This window comes from Pristiophorus japonicus, chromosome 12 (assembly GCF_044704955.1).
Source record: "Pristiophorus japonicus isolate sPriJap1 chromosome 12, sPriJap1.hap1, whole genome shotgun sequence".
Classification (NCBI taxonomy): Eukaryota; Metazoa; Chordata; class Chondrichthyes; family Pristiophoridae; genus Pristiophorus; species Pristiophorus japonicus.
This window is the reverse complement of record NC_091988.1, coordinates 206,034,721-206,040,720: the sequence shown is the minus strand read 5'-3', so window position 1 is coordinate 206,040,720 and position 6,000 is coordinate 206,034,721.

The following is a 6,000-nucleotide window of genomic DNA, read 5'->3' as shown; positions in this document are numbered from 1 at the left end:
GTGTCCAGTATTGAGCTGCCCATCTTTGGGTGAAATATTTAATGCCGGTTCCACCCAGGGCTAAGTGTGAGGAACGGTGACATTTCTCACTCAGTCAACACGCAGAGTAACTGGGCATCCATTCCACTGATAATTGTGTAACTTTGTTGTAGCAGAACAGCAGACACGGTTAGAAAGTAATTCATTGTGTGAAGAGCTTACGATAAGATGTCAGTTCAGCAGCAGCGCCCGGCAACGGTCCTCACAGCAACGGTCCGCCCGGCAACAGTCTGCCCGGCAACGGTCCGCCCGGCAACGGTCCTCGCGGCAACGGTCCGCCCGGCAATGGTCCGCCCGGCAACAGTCTGCCCGGCAACGGTCCGCCCGGCAATGGTCCTCGCGGCAACGGTCCGCCCGGCAATGGTCCGCCCGGCAACAGTCTGCCCGGCAACAGTCCTCGCAGCAACGGTCCGCCCGGCAACGGTCCTCGCGGCAACGGTCTGCCCGGCAACGGTCCATGTGGGCCGTTGACCTTTAGTGCGCGGCCCCTTTAAATCCCTGTGCCAGACGGTAGTTACACCGGAGATTTCTGAGGTTGAACCAGACGGTTCACAACCTGGGTGTCATGAGCTTCTGCCCACATACCCCCAGCATAACTAAACTCGCCTATTTCCACCTCGGTAACATCGCCTGTCTCCACCCCTGCCTCAGCTCATCTGCTGCTGAAGCCCTCATCGTGCCTTTATTATCTCCAGACTTGACTATTCCAACGCACTCCTGGCTGGCCTCCCACATTCTACCCTACGTCAACTAGAGGTGATCCAAAACCCGGCTGCCCGTGTCCTAACTCGCCCCGAGTCCCGCTCACCCATCACCCCGTGCTCGCTGGCCTACATCGGCTCCCGGTTAAGCAATGCCTCAATTTCAAAATTCTAATCCTTGTTTACAAGTCCCTCCATGGTCTCGCCCCTCCCTATCTCTGTAATCTCCTCCAGCCTCACAACCCCCCGAGATGTCTGCACTCCTCTAATTCTGCCCTCTTGACCATCCCTGATTATAATCGCTCCACCATCGGTGGCCGTGCCTTCTGTTGCCTGGGCTCCAAGCTCTGGAACTCCCTCCCTAAACCTCTCTGTCTCTCTACCTCTCTCTCCTCCTTCAAGACGCTCTTTAAAACCGACCTCTTTGACCCAGCTTTTGGTCATTTGCCCTAATCTCTACTTATGTGACTCGGTGTCCAATGTTTTAATCTTATAACACTCCTGCGAAGCATCTTGGGACGTTTCACTACGTTAAAGGCGCTATATAAATACACGTTGTTATACCCAGCCTGCAGTGACACAGCGAAGTAAAGTCATCGGATCCACAGGGCATCACATTCTAATCCCATTCGCTGGATAAATACTTGCCGTGTTTCAGTTAGTGCAGGGTGGGGGGAGCAGCCTGGATTCTTGTGATGTGCAATTATCAGTAAATTGAACAGGGGGCGGAGGTGTGCAAATAGCCGCAGTTTTAGTTGTGTAAGAAGGAACTCTGCTCTGTGCTGCACAACACAGCTCGGCCCAGCAGGTGGCAGCGGAGGGCCGCGAGCCTCAGACACACAAAGGCTAAATCGGAGTTCGCTGCTTCTTTGCCACAATAAGAACAGGGTTCCCAATGGCAAGTGATGCTTCAGCTGTACAGAGCTCTGGTCAGATCCCCCCCCCCGCCCCGGGACACTGTGTCCCCTTCCCTGGCCCCCCCTCCCCCCTCAGGGAGAGTATATCGGCCTCGGAGAGGGAGCATCGCAGATTCCCCAGACTGATCCCGAGGCTAAAGGGTTAAATCCCGAGGGCAGGTTGCACAAAGTGGGCTGTCCCCCAAAAGGCTGGGGGTCATTTGGAGCGTTTGTTGGGTATCGAGGGATATATAGGGTTCGGGTAGAGATCAGGCTCGAGGGGTTGAATGGCCTCCTGTTCCTGCATTCCCCTGGTACTGACCTCTGCCCTATCAATGCCTGGTACCGACAGCAAACCCGGCTCACAGCCCCCTGGTGAAGCCGGTCCCCGAGACGTGCCGGCGGGGACAGTGTCAACCTCGGAGCTGGGGCCAGGAGATAAATCACTCAGCCACAGCACGTTAAAACTCCGCACATCAACTGCTCTGGGAATTCAACACTTCCTTCATTCTTTAAATCTTGGCCATGTGTAGCTGGAGGCTGAGAGAGACGAGAAACTGCGTCAACATGCACCGACTCCCCCTTGCCTCACCACACCCACATTACACAACATCAGAACTAGGAGCAGGAGTCGGCCATTCGGCCCCTCGAGCCTGCTCCGCCATTCAGTACAATCCTGGCTGATCCGATCATGGACTCAGCTCCACTTCCCTGCCCGCTCCCCGTAATCCTTCACCCGCCTTCATTCTCTTTCTTCTCTCCCAGAAATGACAGGCTTGCATTTCTATAGCGCCTTTCACATTCTCAGCAGGTCCCAGAGCCAATCTGCGCACAGCAAGCTGCCACAAACAGCGATGTGATAATGACCAGATCACCTGTATTTTTAGTGATATTAATTGAGAGATAAATATTAGCCAGAACACGGGGGATAACTCCTCTGCTCATCTTTGAAGAGTGACCATGGGATCCTTTACACCCACCTGAGAGCAGACGGGGCCTTACTTTAACGTCTCATCTGTAAGACGACACCTCCGACAGTGCGGCACTCCCTCAGTACTGTCCCTCCGACAGTGCGGCGCTCCCTCAGTACTGCCCTTCTGACAGTGCAACACTCCCTCAGTACTGCCCCTCCGACAGTGCGGCACTCCCTCAGTACTGCCCCTCTGACAGTGCGGCACTCCCTCAGTCAGTGCGGCACTCCCTCAGTACTGCCCCTCCGACAGTGCGGCACTCCCTCAGTACTGCCCCTCTGACAGTGCGGCACTCCCTCAGTCAGTGCGGCACTCCCTCAGTACTGCCCCTCTGACAGTGCAACACTCCCTCAGTACTGCCCCTCCGACAGTGCGGCACTCCCTCAGTACTGCCCCTCCGACAGTGCTTCACTCCCTCAGTACTGCCCCTCTGACAGTGCGGCACTCCCTCTGACAGTGCGGCACTCCCTCAGTACTGCCCCTCCGACAGTGCTTCACTCCCTCAGTACTGCCCCTCTGACAGTGCGGCACTCCCTCAGTACTTGCGTATCAGTAGATTATGGACTGAAGTCCCGGGGCAGGCTCTCACCCCCGCTCTCGGATGAGAGTGGCACTAACTGAGCCATGCTGAGCTGAGCATTTTCCCATTTCATGTTATTGATAAAGCGCTGTGCAAATTCAACTGATTAGCAGGGTTAATATTGGAAATATTGTGACCAGAATGGTGCGAGGCGAGACAGAGGGTCAATCCGTCGCCCTCTCAACTGAACTCGGGGTTAAGTCAGGAGGGGTGCTGGTTTAATCATGTGACATACTCAGCAGCTCTTTATAAGTGGGAGGGATGGGGATTCAGCGATGATGTTGGGTGGTTACTGATGGAGATCCAGTGAATCGCACTCTCACGCGGTCTGATCAGGTTTTGTGAGCTGTGCCATGTGAAGAATTACACTGTGCCCTGCCTGGGGTAAACAAACCTCACGGGGCTGGCTGCTGACTCAGTGCTTTGAGAACAAGGAAGCAAGCCTCCCCACTGAACCTTCTCGGCTGTTTGTGCAGGCTGGGCCTGTGCGCGCTGGTGTGATACAGCCTGCAGCCTAATCCGTTACCGTAACAACCACATTCCAACACAGGCCTCGTGCAGCTCCTGCACACAGCACCCTCGCCCATCGCTCGGCTCCAGTACTGGTAGGCTGCCTGACCGCCCTCCGATGGTCACACACCAATGTCCAGGGCCCCTCAGTCCGAGCCCATGTCCCAATCCCCCCGTGTCCCTGATCTAACACGTTATACAATGTTGTCTCTGCTTCCTCAATCATTATCCGATCAGAATTGTTCCGTTGGACGTGGATAACAGGCCTCACTCCATCTCAACATTCCCACTGGCCCACAATAATTCTGGGGGGTTTTGTGCTTCCTGCCGTCTCTTCATTGTGTTGCTAACTCCGTCAGTAACTGCCGTGTCCCTGGTCGTACAGTTGGGGCCGACTTGGCCCGTCCTACCTCACACGCTCCTCGACTCAGAGTTATCTTGCTCCAAGACAAAAACCCAACCCTCCGCACCAGTGGCGTGTCGCTGAGCCCGGGAAATAATTGTGGATCGTGCAATTGCTGCTAGCCCAAGGAGTCTATCCCCAGGGTCAGTGTCAATATCAGCTGAGGCTCAGTGAGTCCCACTCTGGCCTCAGTCACAAGCTTCACTCCAGAGACCTGTGCAGAAATCCAGGCTGACATTCCCAGTGCAGTGCTGAGGGAGTGCCGCACTGTCGGAGGGGCAGTACTGAGGGAGTGCCGCACTGTCGGAGGGGCAGTGCTGAGGGAGTGCCGCACTGTCGGAGGGGCAGTACTGAGGGAGCGCCGCACTGTCGGAGGGGCAGTACTGAGGGAGTGCCGCACTGTCGGAGGGGCAGTACTGAGGGAGTGCCGCACTGTCGGAGGGGCAGTACTGAGGGAGTGCCACACTGTCGGAGGGGCAGTGCCGCACTGTCGGAGGGGCAGTGCTGAGGGAGCGCCGCACTGTCGGAGGGGCAGTACTGAGGGAGCGCCGCACTGTCGGAGGTGCCGTCTTTCGGATGAGTCGTTAAACCAAGGACCCGTCTGCTATTCAGATGGACGTAAAAGATCCCATGGCACGATTTTGAAAAAGAGCTGGGGAGTTTTCGCTGGTGTCCTGGGGCCAATATTTATCCCTCAATTAACATTACTAAAAAACACAGATGATCTGGTGATTATCACATTGCTGTGTGGGAGCTTGCTGTGCGCTAATTGGCTGCTGCGTTTCCTATATTACAACAGTGACTACACTTCAAAAGTACTTCATTGGCTGTAAAGCGCTTTGGGACGTCCTGCGGTTGTGAAAGGCGCTATATAAATGCAAGTCTTCCATTTTATTGTGGTTGAGGGATAAATATTTTCCGGGACACTGGGCAGACACCCCCTGCCCCTCTTGGAGCAGTGCCAGCGGCCAATACTTAAGCTCAGCTCCTACCCAGTGCATGGCTCGAGGAGTGAGCTACTGCAGGCTGATCTGAGGCCAGGGATTGGGCCAAGGGACAGTCAGCAACGGTAATGTGTGTGATAGAGAGGGCCACCACAGGGGAGTTGCCAAGCAAGCAGCTTTCTCTGGATTGATTGGTCCGACAGTGTGGCATTCCCTCAGTACCGCCCCTCCGACAGTGCAGCACTCCCTCAGTACTGCCCCTCTGACAGTGTGGCGTTCCCTCAGTACTGCCCCTCCGGCAGTGCGGCGCTCCCTCAGCACTGCCCCTCCGACAGTGCGGCACTGCCCCTCCGACAGTGCGGCACTCCCTCAGTACCGCCCCTCCGACAGTGCGGCACTCCCTCAGTACTGCCCCTCCGACAGTGCGGCACTCCCTCAGCACTGCCCCTCCGACAGTGCGGCACTCCCTCAGCACTGCCCCTCCGACAGTGCGGCACTGCCCCTCCGACAGTGCGGCACTCCCTCAGTACTGCCCCTCCGACAGTGCGGCGCTCCCTCAGTACTGCCCCTCCGACAGTGCAGCACTCCCTCAGTACTGCCCCTCCGACAGTGCGGCGCTCCCTCAGTACTGCCCCTCTGACAGTGCGGCGTTCCCTCAGTACCGCCCCTCCGACAGTGCAGCACTCCCTCAGTACCGCCCCTCCGACAGTGCAGCACTCCCTCAGTACTGCCCCTGTGACAGTGCAGCACTCCCTCAGTACTGCCCCTGACAGTGCAGCACTCCCTCAGTACTGCCCCTCCGACAGTGCAGCACTCCCTCAGTACTGCCCCTCCGACAGTGTGGCGCTCCCTCAGTACTGCCCCTCCGACAGTGCGGCACTCCCTCAGTACTGCCCCTCTGACAGTGCAGCACTCCCTCAGTACCGCCCCTCTGACAGTGCAGCACTCCCTCAGTA